The following is a 21059-nucleotide window of genomic DNA, read 5'->3' as shown; positions in this document are numbered from 1 at the left end:
ATAAAACTCAATTTACCTTTTTCTTGCCCAGCTAAGAGATGGCTTCTCCCGGCTCCTGCCTCCAGCCACCTGGTGGTAGTGAGGTTTACACAAGAGACCAGCAGGAGAGAGGAAGAAGCACGCCAGAGAGTGGGCTTTTATTGGGGAACAAAAAATTCAAGGGAAATCCAATGAAGGTCGAGGGGGACAGCATTCCAAGGTCAGGGTCAGTGATTGGTTTCCAGGTCAATGGTCAGTCACACCCCCACACGGACAAGCCCTCGCACTTGGAAAGGGTGGGGAAAGCTCTGACACAGCTGGTCTGAGAGCCTCACACCCAGTCAGGGAGGTGGCCCAATCACGTGCGAGAACGGCTTCCCACACCTACTCTCATCTTTTCTGTTCAATGTTGTACTGAAAGGTCTAACCAATGAAATCAGGCAAGAAAGAAAGAAACCGAAATAAGAAATAAAATGAGTAGAAGGAAATGGATTTAGTAGCTAAATCACTAAATAGGTGAAGCAATGGATCCCAATATATTAGACTTCAAGCCACTGAATACAGTGAGCTCTGATTAATGAAAACAAACAGAGCCCTACAATTGGCCCAGCGTACTGCCTGAAAACAGTTACTAAGACGGAGGCAGGGGGACCCCAGTATAACCCCAACATCTCCCTGCATTAAAAGAGAGAGAATGGCAGGGTGTGGTGGCATATGCTGATGTAGGAGTATCCCAAGTTTGAGGCCTGCCTGAGCAACTTAGTGAGAATCTGTCTTAAAATAAAAAAAAATAAAATAAAAAGAGCTGGGGATGGAGCTCAATATTAAAGCATCCCTGGGTTCAATTCCAAGTACCAGAAAGAGAAAGAGAGAGAAACAAAGAAAAGTGGAACTAGGATACTGCAAAGACAAAGCAGCTGGAGTTCTCGGAGCAGAGTACCAAATAGAAGAGAGTTGTAGAGACAGGACTCGAGTCTGCATCTAAAGACAAAGGGAAAAAAACCATGAAAATAAAATAAATTATAGTCTATCTTTTCAATGTCTTACTAAGGCATTATTTACCAAGAATTATTGACTTCTTTAAAAGAATGTACTTGTGTTTGACTTTCCTGTTTACTACCTGGAAAGCCAACTCTGATTTCTAGCCAATAGAAAAGATATTCTCCAGCATTCACAAGGTTCTGGATTTGATCCCCAACACCACAAAAAGAAGAAAAGATATACCTTAAAGTTACAGTTCTTTTACCCCAAAACTCATTTTACCAGTTTTATATCTAACCTAGCAATCTTTTTTTTTGGTATTGGGGATTGAACCCAGGGGTGTTTAACCACTGAACCACATCCCCAGTTCATTTTGTTTGTTTGCTTGTTTTCTATTTTGAGACAAGTTCTCGCTAAATTGCTTAGAACCTCACTAAGTTTCTGAGGCTGGCTTTGAACTGGAGGTCCTCCTGCCTCCACCTCCTGAGTCGCTAGAATTACAGGCATGCACCACTGTGCCCGGCCTTAAGAAGTTGATACTTTTTGTCATGAGTTATTCTATTGTTTGTATAAAATCCATATTTTTTACTTTTTGAGTATTATACTTTGATTATTATGGATGTTCCATTAAGATGCCCAAATGGACATTTCTACCAGAGCCAATTAGAGATCATTACCAGGGCTCAGGTGTGGCTCAGTGGTAGAGCACTTGCTTAGCATGCATAAGGCCCTAGGTTCAATCCCTAGCACCACCAAAAAAGAAAAGAGGATGTTATAAAAAGCATTACCCTTAGTCAGGAAATGTAGCTTCCTGGTCAGTGGCAGAGTGCTTGCTTAGCATATGAAAAGCCTTCATTTAATCACCAACGCCATATATATATATATATATATATTGCCCTTGAGTATACCTTATGAAATATTTCAGTTCAGAAAATTTTGTTTTAGTTTGACCCTGGTGTGAATTCCATGTGGAAATATAAATTTACTTAGTTTTCATCTCCTTTATTCATACCTTGAATTTTTGTTTCCAGTTCTTGGCCAAATTCGGTTCTAATTCTGTCTGGCACACAGTTGATAAGCTATTTCCATTTGGTGATAACAATAATCAGGGACCTGATTTTATGGTTTGAACATTTCGTTATTGATATGAGCATGATAGGGGTTTAATCTTCTGACAGCTAAAAGATGGCAGATTATTATTTGCTATATTTTTTATTTATTTGAAAGTTTACCTACATGTGAGTTCAGATCAATTAAGAAAACATTTTTTGCTCATGGGAAAGGAAAATATCCCTCTGGGATCAGAGGTAATAAGATTTTGTATTTTATGTTTATTTTGACTCATAACTGAAGTAGAACTGACGTACAGCTCTCTGTGTGTCTTTGAGTCTGAGAAATCTCTTGCTTCTCAGATATCTGAATCTGTAATGTTTTCCTATCTGTGCGTGTATTAACTAATTACACTTTTCATTGACACAGTATAAAACCACCGTACCTGATAATTCCTTTGTATCTTGTCACCTCTTTGATGCATTCTAGATCTTACATGTGGATGTGTGTCTATATATTTATACATATTTGTATTGGTATGTGTCTGTCCAGAATTTTTAGTTGTTTTTTAGTGGCAAGGGTTAAGGTTGCCAGATAAAATACAAGACACCAGTTAAATTTGAATTTCAGATAAACAATGAATCATTTTTAGCATATCTGAAATTTAAAATTAATTCTACAACCTGTATTTTTTTCCAATTATTTTCATGGTAAAATACTTGTAACATCAAATTTACCAGCTTACCCTTTTTTTTATGCAGTATTTGGGATCGAATCCAGGGCCTCATGTCCTCTAGGTAAGCATATATTCCCCAGCCCTTTTTATTTTATTTTGAGACAGGATCTTATTAAGTTTCCCAGGCTGGCCTTGAACCTGTGGTCCTCCTGCTTCAGCCTCCCATAACTAGGATTACAGGTATGTGCCTTCTTTTTATTATTATTAATTTGTTTATTTATTTTACAGTAGAATGAATTTTGACATATTGTACACAAATGGAGCCCAACTTCTCATCCCTCTGGCTGTACACGGTGCAGAGTCACTCCAGAAGTGTAATAGTGTCTGTCTCATTTCTACCGTCCCTCCCATCACCACACCCCATCCCTCCTCTCAATCCCTTCTGCACAAACCAAAGTCCCTTCATTCTTCCCTATCACCCCACCCCAATATGAATCAGCATCTGCTTCTCAGAGAAAACATTCGGCTTTTGATTTTTTGGGAATGGCTTATTTCACTTAGCATGATATTATTTTTTATTTTTTTTTTTTAAAGAAAGAGAGAGAGAGATTTTAATTTTTTAATATTTATTTTTCAGTTTTTGGCGGACACAACATCTTTGTTTGTATGTGGTGTTGAGGATCGAACCCGGGCCGCACGCATGCCAGGCGAGAGCACTACCGCTTGAGCCACATCCCCAGCCCAGCATGATATTATTTAGTTCTATCCATTTACCCGCAAATGCCATAATTGGATTCTCTTTTAATGCTGAGTAATATTCTATATGTACCACATTTTCTTTATCCATTCATCTACTGAAGGGTATCTAGGTTAGCTCCACAATTTAGCTTTTATGAATTGAGATGCTACAAACATTGATGTGATTGCATCACTGTAGTATGCTGATTTTAAGTCCTTTGGGTATAAACTGAGGAGTGGGATAGCTGGGTCAAGTGGTGAATCCATCCCCAGTTTTCTGAGGAATCTCCATTCTACTTCCCATAGTGGTTGCACCATTTGCAGCCTCACCAGCAATGTATGAGTGTACCTTTCCCCCCATATCCTCACCAATATTTATTGTCACTCATATTCTTGACACTTCCATTCTGACTGGAGTGAGATGAAATTTTAGAATAGTTTTGATTTGCATTTTTCTAATTGCTATGGATGATGAACATTTTTTTCATAAATTCATTGATCAATTGTATTTCTTCTTCTGTGAAGCGTCTGTTCAGTTCCTTAGCCCATTTATTGATTGGGTTATTTGTTTTTTTGGTGTTAAGTATTTTGAATTCTTTATATATCTTGGAGATTAGTGCTCTGTCTGAGGTGTGGTAAAGATTTTTTCCCATTTTGTAGGCTCTCTCTTCATGTTATTGATTGTTTCCTTTGCTGAGAAGAAGCTTTTTAGTTTGAATCCATCCCATTTATTGATTCTTGATTTTGCTTCTTGCACTTTAGGAGTCTTGTTCAGGAAGTCAGCTCCTAAGCCATGATGAAGATTTGGGCCTATTTATTCTATTAGGCACAGAGTCTATGTTCAAGTGTCTAAGTCTTTGATCCACTTTGAGTTGATTTTTGTGCAGGGTGAGAAATAGAAGTTCAATTTCATTCTGCTACATATTGATTTCCAGTTTTCCCAGCACCATTTGTTAAAGAGGCTGTCTTTTTTCCAATGTTTGCTTTTGGTTCCTTTGTATCTCTAGTATGAGATAACTGTACTTATGTGGGTTTGTCTCTGTATCTTCTATTCTGTACCATTGGTCTACATGTCTATTTTGGTACCAATTTCATGCCATTTTTGTTACCATTGTTCTGTAGTTTATAGTTTAAGTTCTGGTGTTGTGATGTCTCCTGCTTTACTCTTCTTGCTGAGGATTGCTTTGGATATTCTGGGTCTCTTATTTTTCCAAATGAATTTCACGATTGCTTTTCATATTTCTATGAAGAATGTCATTGGGATTTTAAAAGGAATTGCATTAAATCTGTATAGCAGTTTTGATAATATGGACAGTTTTACTTTATTAATTCTTCCTATCCAAGAGCATGGAAGATCTTTCCATTTTCTGGGGTCTTCTTCAATTTCTTTCTTTAGTGTTCTGTAGTTTTCATTGTAGAGGTCTTTTACCTATTTTGTTACATTGATTCCGAGGTGGGTTGGTTTTTTTGTTTGTTTTGTTTTTTTTTCATTTCTTTTTTTGAGGCTATTGTGAATGGGTAGTTTTCCTAATTTCTCTTGCAGCGGATTCATCACTTATGTATAGAACTGCATTTGATATATGGGTATTAATTTTATATCCTGCTACTTTGCTGAATTCATTTATTAGTTCTAGAAGTTTTTTGGTGGAAGTTTTTGGATCTTCTAAATATAGAATCTTGTCTTCAGCAAATAGTGATAGTTTGAGTTCTTCTTTTCCTATACATATCCCTTTAATTTCTTTCATCTCTCTGATTGCTCTAGCTAGAGTTTCAAGGACTTATCAAATAGAGATGGTGAAAGAGGACACCCCTGTAAGTATATACCACATTTGGTTTATCCAGTTTTTAGAGGGAATGCTTTCAATTTTCTCCATTTAGAATGATGTTGCCCTTAGGGGTTGGGGGTATAGCTCAGTTGGTAGAGTGCTTGCCTCTCGCATGCATGCACAAGACCATGGATTCAATCCCCAGCACCACACACACACACACACACACACAAAATGATGTTGCCCTGATGCCCAGCCTTCTTAGTCTTTTTTTTTTTTTTTTTTTTTTGGTACTGGGGATTGAACTCAGGGGCATTTTACTACTGAGCTATATCTCCAGACCTTTTTATTTTTTGTTTTGAGAACACAGTCTCTTTAAAAGGGTTTGGGCTTCCCTAAATTGCTGAGGCTGGCCTTGAACTTGCAATCCTCCTGTCTCAAGCCTCCAGAGTCACTGGAATTACAAGCATGCACTACCACACCCAGCTTCTTAACCATTTTAAGTGTACTAAATGTTCAAAATGGTGTACATCCATCACCACATCTATCTCCATAATTATTTTTATCTTGTAAAACTGAACTTTGCACCCATTGAATAACTCCCCATTCTCCTCTCTACCGAACCCCATATACTTTCTGTCTCTATGTGTAAGTACATATGTAATGTATGGTGCAGCATTGTCCTTTTGTGACTGACTTATTTTATGTAGCACAATGTCCTCAAGTTTCATCCATGTTGTACTTTAGCTCAGAATTTCCTTTATCTTTAAGACTACATAATATTCCACTATAAGTATATACCACATTTGGTTTATCCATTTATACAACAATGGACATCTGCGTTGCTTCCATCTTTTTTCACTATTGTGAAAAATGCTGTTGTGAACATGGGGGTCCAAATATCTCTTTGAAACCCTGCTTTCAATTTTTTTTGAATATATAAGAAGTACAGTTGCTTGATCATATGGTAATTTTGTTATTCATTTTTTGAGAAACCGACATACTGTTTTCTACTGTGGCTGTACCCTCCACATTCTGTTCAGTAGTGCACAAGGGTTACAATTTCTCCACAACACCTATTTCTTTTTTTTTCCTATCATTTGTTTAGTTATAGATGGACACAATACCTTTATTTTATTTTTATGTGGTGACGGGGATCGAACCCAGTGTCTCATGCATGCTAGACAAGCACTCTACCACTGAGCCACAATCCTGGCCCCACAACACCTATTTCTCCTTATCGACACTTATTTTGTGTGTGTGTGTGTGTGTGTGGGTGTGTGTGTACACACACATATATATACATATATATAAATATTAGTCATCCTAATGGGTACAAGGTGATACTCATTATAGTTTGATTTGCATTTCACTAATGATTAATAATGCTTATTGGCCATTTGTATATCTTCTGTGGAGTAATGTCTACTGAAGCCCTTTGCCCATTTTTGAGTTGTTTTTTGTTGTTGTGTGGGTTTTAGGAGTTCTTTATATATTGTAGTTTTATCCCTCATTACCTATCTATTTGCAAAAGTTGTCTACCATTCTCTGGATTGCCTTTCTACTCTTTGTTTTCTTTTATGGCATAAAATGTTTTTATTTTCATGAAATTCAGTTTAGTTTTTCTTTTGTTTGGGCATTCTGGTATTTTTGTTTACTAAATCTGGCAACCATATTGGTAGTGGGGGATCAATCCAGATAACCTCAACTACTATTACTAGAAACAGAAACATTTCTTTTTCTTTCTTTCCTTTTTTTTTTTTCTTTTTGTTCTCTCTTTTTCTTTTTCTTTATCTCTTTGGTGCTGGGGATTGAACTCAGGGCCTCACATGGGTAAAGCAAGCGCTCTATCACTGAGAGACACCATATACACCCCCAGCCCTTATTTATTTTTTCACATTATCGATCTTTGGATAGAATTTTCAAATACATTTAAGTCAATAATTAAAGAACTATGGTGCACTTTATTTTTTACATATTTTTATTTGTTCTTTTTAGTTATACATGACAATAGAGTGCATTTTGACATATCATTCATACATGGAGTATATCTTCCCATTCTTGTGGTTATACATGATGTGGAATTACACTGGTCGTGTATTCATATGTGAACTTAGGAAAGTTATGTCTGATTCATTCGACTGTTCTTCTCATTCCCATCCTCCCTCACTCCCCCCCGCACTTCCCCCGTCCAATCTGGTGAATCTCTACTCCTCTTCCCCACCTGTTTTGAGTCAGCATCAGCTTATCAGAGAGAACATTCAGCATTTGTTTTTGGGGGACTGGCTTATTTCACTTAGCACGATAATCTCCAGTTCCATCCATTTACTGGCAAATGCTGTAAATTCATTCTTATTTATGGCCAAGTAATATTCCATTGTGTGTATGTGTATGTCTGTATGTATGTATATGTATATATATATATCACATTTTCTTTATCCATTCATCTGTTGAAGAGCACCTGGGTTGGATCCATAGCTTAGCTATTGTAAATTAACCTGCTGTGAACACTGATGTGTTTGTGTCACTATATTATGCTGATTTTATGTCCTTTGGGTATATGCCAAGGAATGGGATAACTGGGTCAAATGATAGTTCCATTCCAAGTTTTCTGAGGAATCTCCATATTGCTTTCCAGGGTGGTTGCACCAATTTGCAGTCCCACCAGCAATGTGTGAGTGAACCTTTTCCCCCATATTTTTTATGGGGGAAAAAATATTTTTCCCCATATTTATTATCACTTGTATTCTTGATAATTGCCATTCTGACTGGAGTGAGATGAAATTTCAGTGTAATTTTAATTTGCATTCCTCTAATTGCTAATGATGTTGAACATTTTTTTATATATTTGTTGATTGATCATATTTCTTCTGTGAAGTGTCTGTTCAGTTCCTTAATCCATTTACTGATTGGCTTATTTGTATTTAAGTTTTTTGAGTTCTTTATATATTCTGGAGATTAATGCTCTACCTGAGGTGAAGGTGGCAAAAATTTTCTCCCATTCTATAGGCTCTCTATTCACAGTGTTGATTGTTTCTCTTGCTGTGAAGAAGCTTTTTAGTTTGATACTATCCCATGTATTGATTCTTGATTTTACTTCTTGCACTTTAGGAATCTTGTTGAGGAATTTGGTTCCTACGCTGACATGATAAGAGATTTGGGCCTACTTTTTCTTCTAGTAGGCGCAGGGTCTCTGGTATAATGCCTAGATCCTAGATCCACTTTGAGTTGAGTTTTGCTATGGTGCACTTTAAATTATGTGTAGTGCATTATGAGTGTATTTCCAACAGGAAGTGTCTTGCATTTGTGTGTGTGTGAAATACTGGGGATTGAACACAGGGGTACTCCACCACTGAGTCACATTCTCAACTCTTTTTAAAAATTTTTATTTTGAGACAGATTCTCATTAAGTCACCCAGCTTGGCCTTGAACTCAGAATTTTCCTGCCTCAGCCTCCAAAGTAGCAGGGATTCAGGTGTGTGCCACCATGCCTAGCTTTGTTTTTAATTAGGTGCTTATGAGTTTGGAATCCTTCATTTATAACATGTGAGAGATTTGACTTGTACCTTCCTGTGCCCCTGTCAAGTGCATTGACACTACATGTGTTAGGAATGTTCCTGAAAACCACTCCTTCACTGGGAGGGCCAGTAATAATTTTTGCACAGAAATGATTGCAAAGTACATATAAAATCTCACCTAATATACTTGTGAGTATATTCCCAGTTGAACTTCCTCTTAGTCAAATCCCAAAAATGTCTTTGGCAACTCTAACGCCACCTCACACGGGGAAATGTGACAGAGAGGATTTAAAGTAGAAAGAGACAATAGTCTTAACTTATTGCAGTTAATTGCACTTTTAAATATATATATATATATATATCGGCAGGCACAGTTGCGCACACCTGTAATCCCAGCTCGGGAGGCTGAGGCAGAAGAATCGCGAGTTCAAAGCCAGCCTCAGCAAAAGTGAGGAGCTAAACAACTCCGTGAGACCCTGTCTCTAAATAAAATTCAAAATAGGGCTGGGGATGTGGCTCAGTGGCCAAGTGCCCAAGTTCAATCCCCAGTACCAAAAAAAAAAAAAAAAAATTGCTGGGGTCTCTCAAAGAGAGGGCCCATGTGAGTGAGAAGTCCTGAAGCTCAAGTCAAGTCTTCAGCCTCTCCTGTCAATGCATCTTAAACTTTTTCACTGAGAAAGACGTATGAGTGGAGAATTCAGATATTCATCCTCAAAACTTTGATGACACAATTCTAAATTATATACTTCAAAGGGAAAGGGTTTTTTTGTTTGTTTGTTTTAAGTTTTAGGTTCTTTTAAAATTCATGTGAGCCAGGTGCAGTGGTGCACGCTTGTAATCCCAGTGGCTCAGGAGGCTGAGGCAGGAGGAACCTGAGTTCAAAGCCAGCCTTAAAGCAAGGAGCTAAGCAATTCAGTGAGACCCTTTTTCTCTAAATAAAATACAAAATAGGGCTGGAGATGTTCTCAGTGGTTGAGAGCCCCTGAGTCCAATCCCCAGTACCAAAAGAAAAAAAAAAAATTTCATGAGACTTTTACTTATATTTGATTCCATTTATCACCTTCAATATTTAACACACAACATATGTTTTTAAAAACTTAACTTCCATATACCCTCTTTAAGGGGAGGCAGGACAGAGTTAAGCCTATGCTTCAATTTATATTAATGCTTCACATATTTTATAACTTCTTGTTTTTCCTTAATTTCTTTGTGTTTATCATCTGGGAGTATATCATTTGGAAATTTGTAACTAACAGACTCCAACTACCCAAACCTTTACATGTACATTTTTTTAGCTCACAGAACAAGAACGCCAAGACAGTTGGTCCAGCTATGTGCCATCTACTGATCTCTAGCACATTCCAGTGCTTATGTGGTTTTCCAGTGATACCATCAGACACCCAGGCTGCTTCTATTCTTCCTTGCTGTTTTCTCTTAGCACTAGGATGCTGGTCTTCTGCCTGTCCCTGTGATCCCAAGCAGATGATGCTTCTCTAGGACAATGGAGGGGGCTTGAAGGAGCATGCTATCTGAGCATGTCTGTCTTTTCATAAAGGCTTTCTCACAGTTTCAACCCAAAGACTTCCATTGGCCATAACCACATCTTATTTATTGTTCACCAGCAGCTACAAGGAAGTTTGAGAAAGTAAGTATATTGCTCTGCTCAGCCTACCATAACAAAATACCACAGACTGAGAGTTTCAAACAATAGAAACTTATTTTCTCATCGTTCTGGAAGCTACAAGTCTCAGATCAAGGTACTGGCAGACTTGATTTCTGGTGAGGCTCTCTTCCTGGTTTGCAGATGGCTGCCTTCTGCCTGTGTCCTCACATGACCTTTCGTCTGTATTTGGAGAGAAGGATTTCTATTGTCTCTTCCTCTTCTTATGAGGACATTTGGGTCCCATCCTAAGGCCTTCATTTAACCTTGGTTGCCTCCTCTGAGGCCCTGTCTCCAAATATCATCACATTGGGGATCAGGACTTCAACATATAAACTTGAGGGGGACACAATTCAGTCCACACAGTAAGCAGTTGCACAGTAAACAAACCTCAGGGTTCTGTTTCTGTAGTCACCTCAGTTGGTGGCCTGCCCATACCCCCTTGGCACTCCCCAAGGGCACTTGCAGAACAGCTGCTGTACACAATTGCCTCTTGTTTCTGTCTGAGGGCATTTGCTGTCAGGGAGGAGTGCTTGTCCTGCCTGGGCTTGCGTGCTCTCCTGTAAGAAGGGACTGAAGGTGAGAAAAATTAGTGGCAGAATCCTAAAGCATATTCTATGCAGTCCCTCACAGGGTCCCTGGCAGAAATGAGCCCCACGTGAGTAGATGATCAAAGCCACCTTTATTAGCTTTTCTGCTGTCCGTGTTTCCTCCCCCCATCTCTTATTCTGCCTTCTGAGATCATCTCCCAAATAAATTTCCTGCACCCAAGTCTTTACCTCAGAGTCAGCTTTCAGAGGAGCACAAACTAGACAACAAATAGAAAGGGGGAGAGAATACTGGGGGAAAACTAGGGGTGTTTGTGACACTAAGAAAAGGATCTTTTATAATAATATACTTACGTGTAATGAAAAATCTTTCTTTTTTTTTTCCCCCTGTATTCTTGTGGGTTTTCTGTGTCGTGTTGGGGGTTGAATCTAGGGTCTTGTTCACACTCCTGGGCACAGGCTGTCCCACTGAGCCACATCCCTACCAAATTCTATTTTAAAACTAGTCTAATAGATGTGAACTAGCTTCTATAATCTGCCACTTCTTACTCTGGTAACATAAGTTTGCTTAAACTTAGATTTCAATTTCCTTACTATAAAATGGTAATAATAAGATTATTTCCTTTAGGTTTATGACAATGAAATGTTAATTCACATAAAATACTGAGAACAGTGTTTAGCTATTATACTATTAAAAACATAGTACTTAATATGTTTCATTAGCTACTACTACTATTATCTTCCCTTTGAATGTGTATTTGTTTTTTGTTGGTTTGGTACCAGGGATTGAACCCAGGGATGCTTAACCTCTGAGCCACATACCAATTCATTTTTATATTTTATTAGAGACGGGGCTTAGGGCTTCACTGAGTTGCTAAGGCTGGGTTTGAACTCACGATCCCCCTGCCTTAGCCTTCTGAGATGCTGGGATGAGCCACTGCACCCAGGTGTTATTTTTATCAGAAATATAGATGCCTAATAAATTGAATTTATACCTTCCCATCTTTTTTTAAAGATGAAATTACATAAAATGCAAAATTTAAATTTCTTGGAAATTTTTGCTTTTGTACCAAAGATTGAACCCAGGGGTGTTTTTAATCACTGAGCCACATGCCCAATCATTTTTATTTTTTATTCTGAGACAGAGTCTCTTTAAGTTCTTAGGGACTTCCTAAATTGCTGAGGCTGGCTTTAAACTTGCAATCCTCCTGCCTCAGCCTCCCGAGCTGCTGGGATTATAAGTGTGTGTCTTGCTCTTGGAAATTTTAAATAATTCACCTGTGAATCCAGTGAGCCTAAGTGATTGCTTTTCAATAAATTTTTAGATTTTGGAATCATTTTAGACTTGCAGAAAAATTACAGTGATACAGAGAGTACCCATTTATGTTCAGCCAGCCTCTCCTAATGTCAACAACTTCATAATTATGGTAAACTTGCTAAAACTAAAACCTTAACTTTGGAACATTACTATTAACTGAAATCCAGGCTTAATTCATATTTCACCGGTTTTTCCACTGATATCTTTTTTCTGCTCTGAGATCCCACAGAGGAGACTACATCACATTTTATTGCCATCTCTTCTAATAAGATGTCTGTGACAGCTTTTCAATCTTTCCTTGCTTTACCTGACCTTGACAATTTAAAGAATAGTGGTCAAGTATTTTGTAGAAGATTTCTCATGATCAGATTGAGGCTAGAGACTTTTGGAGAGAATACACAGAAGAGAAGCACTCTCCTCATTACATCAGAACAGAGGGTACATGAAGTCAACATGATTTAATGCTGGCCCATTAACCCTGATCACTTGATTAGAATAGCGTCATTTAAGTCCCTCCATAGCAAAGTTACCATTTTCCCTTTTTATACTCCATTCTATGAAAACAACTCATTCAAATTGGGGGAGATTTGATTTTACTTCCTGGAAGGGGGAATATCTGTACATATTATTTGGAATTCTTCTATAAGGAGAATTCCTCTGTCTTCTCCCTTTTTTGTTTATATCTATGTGGACTTATGAATACATTATGCTTTGGGTTATTATCCAATATTGTGTTATTTATTTTATTGCTCAGATTGTTCCACCTTTGGTCAGTTGGTTTCTGTGTCCTTTTGACATGGTCCGATCATTTTGACACTTGAACATTCCTTACTTCTTGACACTAAAAGATATTCCAGGCGTATTGTTATTTTCCTAACCCTAGAATTAGTATAATAAAAGGAAGTGCTGTTTCCTTATATAAGAGAATGGCATTTAAAAAACAAGATCTGGACACTGGTGTGCTCATTACTATTGTGATCTCACTGCTTCTGGACTCAGAATATAGAGCTAGGAAATTTAAGTGTATATATTAGCCCATGTATGACCAGGTCCATATCTGCATATTAGATTAAACATGAGTTCACACTGATGTCTCTAATCTAGTACAACAGAGTTCATTCTAGCCTCTCCCACCACCTCCCCTAGCTTTGTTTTTGAGTGATAGAGCTACTTGCTACTTTCTCAGTTTTCCCCTCTCATTTATAAATCTTTTTTTTTAAAAAATAATGTGATTGGATCAACACAAGAAATGTACATTTTTGTGAATAACCATTTCTCTCATCATGGCAGATGATGAGCTTATTTTCTAACACCTATTTATAACCCCTTGAGGGATTAGTAAAGCTGTAGATTCACTTTCTCAGATTCACTTTCCCCCTTGAAGGTGTGAGTAGATAAATAACTCAGTTGCAGACACTAAAAAAAGAAGTGGGCTTTCTGGTGACATTTTGCAGGAAGATTTTTCTTTCTTAATAAAAAGGACAGATTCCACTTTCATTGCTCCCTCCTCTCTACTGCGGCCCTTCCTGTCTGAACTGTGATGAAACTGCTGAAGCAGCAGCAGCCATATTTTGACCTGCTAGGCCACACCAGGACAGGTGGGATAGGACAAAGAAAGTCTGCAGCCCTCACAGGTTCAGCACAAACACCTAGATAGACATTTCCAATGTCAATTAAAAAGTACATTCTGTTTAATTATATTGTTGAGTATTCTTTTATTAACACACAAATACATTCTTTTTTTCTTTACGGTAGCAGGGATTGAACCCAGGGGCGCTTAACCCCAGAGCCACATCCCCAGCCCTTTTTATTTATTTATTTTTAAATTTTAAAAAATATTTTTAGTTGTGGATGGACATAATACTTTTATTTTATTTATATATATGTGGTGCTGAGGATCAAACCCAGTACTTCACATGTGCTAGGCAAGCACTCCACCACTGAGCTACAAACCCAGCCCTTAAATTTTTAAAAAAATATTTATTTTTTAGTTATAGTTGGACACAATACCTTTTATTTTATTTATTTATTTTCACATGGTGCTGAGGATCGAACCCAGGGCCTCACACATGCTAAACAAGCACTCTACCACTGACCACAACCCCAGCCCAATTTTTTTTCTTATTTATTTGTTCTAATTAGTTATACATGACAGCAGAAAGCACTTTAATTCATAGTACACAAATGAATCACAATTTTTCACTTCTCTGGTTATACACAACGTAGAGTCACACCACTTGTGCAATCATACATGTACCTAGGATAATGATGTCCGTCTCATTCCACCATCTTTCCTGCCCCCAAGCCCCCTCCTTTCCCCTCCCTCCCCTTTTCCCTATACAAAGTTCCTCTATTCATCCCATGCCCCACCTCCTTATGGATTAGCATCCACTTATCAGAGAACACATTCGGCCTTTGGTTTTGGGGGATTGGCTTACTTCACTTAGCATGATATTCTCCAACTCCATCCATTTGCTTGCAAATACCATAATTTTATTCTGTTTTAATGCTGAATAATAGTCCATGGTGTGTACGTGTATATATGTATATGTGTGTGTGTGTGTGTATGTGTGTATATATATATATCACAGTTTTTATACTCATTCATCTATTGAAGGGCATTTAGGTTGGTTCCACAGTTTGGCTATTGTGAATTGTTCTGCTATGAACATTGATGTGGATGCATCACTGTAGTATGCTGATTTTAAGTCCTTGGGTATAAACCAAGGAGTGGGATAACTGGTCAAATGGTGGTTCCATTCCAAGTTTTCTAAAGAATCTCCATACTGCTTTCCAGAGTGGTTGCACCAATTTTCAGTCCCACCAGCAATTTGAGAGTGTGCCTTCTTATTTTTTGAGACAGGATCTCCCTAAGTTTCTTGGGACCTCACTAAGTTACTGAGGATGGCTTTGAACTTGCCAGTGATCTTCCTGCCTTAGTTTCCAGAGTCACTGGGATTAGAGGTATGCACTACCATACCTGATATGAGAACATTCTTATACAAATGTATGATAGTATTCTCTTTATTTGAACAATTTTCACATTCTGTTCAATAAAATTTGAACATCAAATATTATACTTGGAGATAAATAGAAACTCAAAACTGAGTAAAATAGAAATCCTTTCCTTACGGTGTTCACAATGAAATTGTGGAGACAAATATCTTTTACTATATATACACTGTGCTAATCACTTCATTAGATGTTTAAATCAGAATATCTGGTCATATTAGAGAAGAAATAAATTATTTTTTTCCTAAACAAATATGAAAAATCTTTTTTTTTAAGTGATGTTTTTATCATTAAGAACACAGCTTAAGCTATAGTCCCAACACTCAGGGAACTGAGGCAGGAAAATCACCTGACCCCAGGAGTTAAAGGCGACCCTGGGCAACCTAGCAAGACTCCACAGTCAAATCCTAGCTCTGTAACTGTGTAACTTGGGCGTGTTGCTTAAGTGCCCTGTGCCCCAGTTTCCTCATAAGTATGAGTTAATAAAGGTAAAGCATTTAGAAGAGCATCTGACATGTAGTAAACACTGTAGCTAGTAGCTGTCACTGAAGGACAAATACAGTTTCATCAGGCATGTTTGAAACTATGGAAGGGTGTAAACATGCTAATAAAGAAAGCAGAGAATGAGGGAAAGAGAAGGCTAAGAATGGAGTACTATGACTGGCAGGCAGAAAAACTGGAAATAGAAACTGAAAAAAAAAAAGGTGGAAGAGTGAGTAGAGGATTTATACATACAAAAGAAGCAAAATTAGGGGTCTTGTTTGTTTGTTTTGGTGCCAGGGATTGAATCCAGGGATACTTAACCACTGAGCCACATCCCTAACCCTTTTTATATTTTATTTAAACAGGGTCTGCTGAATTGAGTTACTTAGAGCCTCAGTAACTTGCTGTGGCTGGCTTTGAACTCACTATCCTCCTGCCTCAGCCTCCCAAGCAGCTGGGATTATAGGCGTGGGCCACCATCTGTGACAGCAAAGATTAGTTGATGGTATAAATAATGTAGTGTGTTTATGTTACACCATTTATTATGCTTTGCAGTTTGTTGAGAATTGTCGCTACATTATACCATTTTATATATTTATATTCTGTGAAATGCCAATTCATGTTCTTTGATATTCTATGAAATTTATTTTTCTCTATGTTTCATAGAAGCTTTTTACAAATTGTGGTGTAAACTCTTTGGCATAAATTGTGGAAATCTTCTCCTGGTTAGATAGTCATCTTTTAACTTTATGTGTGCCACCCTTTACTATACAGTTTTTTTCTTATATAGTTAAATTTATCAGTCATTTCTAATAGCTTCTAGAACCTGTGTCATTCTTAAGAAAAAAAAAAATTCATGTTTTTTTTTCTTATAGCGTTTTAATGGCTTTATGTTTTATAATTAGAACTTGAATCCACCAGAAAGGTATTTTAGTGTAAGGTAAGCATGAACTGCTTTTCTTTGGGATATTTCATCTATGTTCATGAGTGAGATTAATATATAACTTTCCTTTCTCGTACTTCTCCTTTTCTGTTTTGGAATCATAGTTAATGCCAGTTTCATAAGATGAATCATACAGCTTCCTCTTTTTCTATATTTTTAAATAGTTTGTGTAAGTTTGGGACTATTTATTCCTGGGATGATGAGAGCTTGCTCATAAAACTGTCTTAGTGAATTTACTTTGTCAGAAGATTTCAAACTGCTTATGCTATTCTCCAAGGATTATAAAATAACCAAATTAGTTGGGTGCAGTGGTGCACACCTGTAATCCCGGTGATGTGGGAGACTGAGGCAGGAAGATTGCAAAGTTCCAGGCCAGCCTGAGCAACTTGGTGAGACTCTGTCTTGAAATAAAAATAAAAGTAGGCTAGAGTAGTAGCTCAGTGGTAGAGTGCCCCTAGATGAAATCCACAATAACCACCCACCCCACTAAAAAACCCTGACATTCTACTTCTTTGTGAGTCAGCTTTGGTAAGATATATATCCTACTTCTTCGTCTATTTCATCCTTTTTTGAGGAAAGGGAGGGGGGAGACAAGTTCTTGCGATGTTGTCCATGCTGGCCTTGATCTTGTTGTGATTCTCCTGCTTTAGTCTCCCAAGTACAGGTGTGTGCCCACATGCCCATCTGCATCTAACTATTTTAATGGGTTGGCATGAAATCCTTTATGTTATATTTTAATGTCTACAGCATTTGTAGTTACATACCATTTCATTCATAATGTTAATTATTTGTGCCATTGTTCCTTTTTCTTGATCAGTTTCACTAGTAATTTATCAATTTTGTCAGCATTTTAGTTTTGTTGATTCTCTATTTCATGGACTTCCATTCTTTATTTTTTTCCTTTTATTCTCTTTGGGTTTATTTTGTTCTTCTTTTTCCAACATTCAAGGATGTATGTTTTTGTCTAAGTACTTCCTTAGCTGTATATCACAAGTTTTGATATGTAGCTTTACGCCGTTGTGCTTTTAAATATCATTCTAGTGGGGCAGAGTGGCACATGTCTGTAATTCCAGCAACTAGGGAAGTTGAGGTGGGAGGATCACATGTTCAAGGCCAGACTCAGCAACTTAGTAAGATCCTGTCTTAAAGTAAAAAACAAAAAGGGCCAGGGATGTTGCCCAATGGTAGAGCACTCCTGGGCTTAATCCTCAGTACCACTAAATTAATATTTTAAAATATTGTCCTAATTATGATTCTTTAAACTCATGTGTTATATGTTTGTTTGTTTGTGGAGTACCAGGGATTGAACTCAGGCACTCAACCACTGAGCCACATCCCCAGCCCTTTTTTGTATTTTATTTAGAGATAGGGTCTCACTGAGTTGCTTAGCAACTTACTGTTGCTGAGGCTGAATTTGAATTCACGATGTTCTGTCTCAGCCTCCCAAGATGCTGGGATTACATGTGTGTGCCAGCACACCCAGCAAACTCATGTGTTATAGAAAGTATATTTTAAAAATTCCCATCCTTTTATCTCAAGTTCAAGGTCAGCTTCAGCTACTTAGTAAGGCCCTAAACAACTTAGCAAGATCTTATCTCTAAATAAAAAATAAAAAGGGCTAGGAATGTTGCTCATTGGTAAAGCACCTCTGGATTCAATCCCCAATACCAAATGTGTGTGTGTGTGTGTGTGTGTGTGTGTAAAAGTGGGCTGGAGTAGTAGCTCAGTGGTAGAATGCCCCTGGATAAAATCCACAATCCACAATAGCTACCCACCCCACCAATATATATATATATATATATATATATATATATATATATATATATATATATATATTCATCTTTTTAATTGAAACTTTAGTATTTAATTTTAGGTATGTCTCTAGTAAATAAAATATGGTTAATTTTTTAACCAGTTTTGAAATCTTTGATTTTTAGTGGTATCTTTCAGTCCACATACATTTTTAAAATTTATTTGTTCTAATTGGTTATACATGACAGCAGAATGCTCTTCAATTCATTGTACACAAAGGGAGCACAATTTTTCACATCTCTGGTTGTACACAAAGTGGGGTCACACCACTTGTGCAATCATACCCACATATATTTTTATAGTTACTATGGTTATAATTAGGATTTTATTTTTGCCTTCTTGCTTTCTTTTTGTCTTGCTTTCTGTTTTTGTCCCCTACGTTGTCTTCCTTTGTATTTTTATTTTCTTATTCTATGTTTTACCTCAAAAGGTTTAGATGGTTAGCTTTTGCTATATAACAATTACCCTCTCTTCCACAAAAAATAAACTAAATTTTTAAAAAACTCAATAGCTTAAAAAACAACCATCTGTTTAGTTTATTCTTTGTGTCAGCTCTTTGTGGAGCACCTCTGGGTCAGCTCAGTCGATCCCTAGACTCTTTTATGCATCTGTGGCCCTTTGGCAGACTAGCTAACAGCTGGGTGACCTCAGAATGTCCCACTCTTAAGTCTGGTGTTTGGCAGGCAGTTAGCCATAGAAATAGGAGTGATTAGAGTGACTATTTTTTTTTAATATTTTTTTTTTTTAGTTTTTGGCGGACACAACATCTTTGTTTGTATGTGGTGCTGAGGATCGAACCTGGGCTGCACGCATGCCAGGCGAGCGTGCTACCGCTTGAGCCACATCCCCAGCCCTAGAGTGACTATTGACTGGGCCGTGTGTGTGCTTGGATGTGTGTGTGTGTGTGTGTGTGTGTGTCTTAATTAATTAGTTAATTAATTTATTAATTTTTGGTACTGGGGGGTTAACTCATGCTTTATCACTGAGCTACATAACCAGTCCTTTTTATTTTTTAAAATATTTTTTTAGTTGTTGATTGACCCTTATTTTATTCATTTATTTATATGTGGTGCTGAGAATTGAAACCTATATTAGAACTAGCTCATGGTTACAGATTCTTACAGGAGATAATATCCTCCCTTCACAACTCAGGAATAAGTTTTAAAATTAGCAATTTTTTGTAATCTGGTGGTGGTGGTTATGGTGGAGCAATGATTGGTTTCTAATTTGCCCTGCCCTGAAGATGTAACTCTTGGAGGAACCAGCTTTATGGGATGAGGATCTCCTAATAGATTTTCTGGGCTTTGATTTTCAACTTGCACTCTGCACAACATTATGAGAATTGAACTTCAGGCAGTCTGATAACTCATACCTAATCCCAGTGACCTGGAGGCTGAGGTACATTTCCATTTCCCTGCAAATTCTATGATTTTGTCATTTTTTAATGCAGAGTAATACTCCATTGTGTATAAATGCCACATTTTTTTTATCCATTCGTCTATTGAAGGGCATCTAGGTTGGTTCCACAGTCTTGCTATTGTGAATTGTGCTGCTATGAACATCGATGTAGCAGTGTCCCTGTAGCATGCTCTTTTTAGGTCTTTAGGGAATAGACCAAGAAGGGGAATAGCTGGGTCAAATGGTGGCTCCATTCCCAGCTTTCCAAGAAATCTCCATACTGCATCTTCAACAAATGGTGCTGGGAAAACTGGAAATCCATATGCAACAAAATGAAACTGAATCCCTTTCTCTCACCATGCACAAAAGTTAATTCAAAATGGATCAAGGAGCTTGATATCAAATCAGAGACACGCCGTCTGATAGAAGAAAAAGTTGGCTACGATCTACATTCGGTGGGGTCGGGCTCCAAATTCCTCAGTAGGACACCCATAGCACAAAAGTTAATAACTAGGATCAACAAATGGGACTTACTCAAACTAAAAAGTTTTTTCTCAGCAAAAGAAACAATAAGAGAGGTAAATAGGGAGCCTACACCCTGGGAACAAATCTTTACTCCTCACACTTCAGATAGAGCCCTAATATCCAGAGTATACAAAGAACTCAAAAAATTAGACAATAAGAAAACAAACAACCGAATCAACAAATGGGCCAAGGACCTGAACAGACACTTCTCAGAGGAGGACATACAGTCAATCAACAAGTACATGAAAAAATGCTCACCATCTCTAGCTGTCAGAGAAATGCAAATCAAAACCACCCTAAGATACCATCTCACTCCAGTAAGATTGGCAGCCATTATGAAGTCAAACAACAACAAGTGCTGGTGAGGATGTGGGGAAAAGGGTACACTTGTACATTGCTGGTGGGACTGCAAATTGGTGCAGCCAACATGGTCCATTTATTTACAAATGGAATTTATAATTATAATAAATGCCATTTTTTTCTCAGATTGTTTTAGTTGTATATTAATGACAAATAGAGAGCTGCTCTAATTTGCATAGAGTCTGCCTTTTTTCTAGTTGGAAGCTTTAGAATTATTTCATTTTTAGGAATATATATATATATATATATATATATATATATATATATATATATATATTCTTTCTTCTTCTTC

At 37.4% G+C, this 21059-nt stretch overlaps 1 non-coding gene across 1 annotated transcript; it reads left to right on the top strand.

The window, feature by feature from the left end:
- Positions 1-1640: 1640 nt before the first annotated feature.
- On the top strand, positions 1641-1715 carry Trnaa-agc (transfer RNA alanine (anticodon AGC)). The gene has a single exon. It is a non-coding gene; the product is annotated as a tRNA-Ala (tRNA).
- Positions 1716-21059: the final 19344 nt, after the last annotated feature.

The sequence above is a fragment of the Marmota flaviventris genome, chromosome 12 (assembly GCF_047511675.1).
Source record: "Marmota flaviventris isolate mMarFla1 chromosome 12, mMarFla1.hap1, whole genome shotgun sequence".
Classification (NCBI taxonomy): domain Eukaryota; kingdom Metazoa; phylum Chordata; class Mammalia; order Rodentia; family Sciuridae; genus Marmota; species Marmota flaviventris.
The sequence above is the reverse complement of the archived record's forward strand: the minus strand, read 5'-3'. Positions and strand labels throughout refer to the sequence as shown.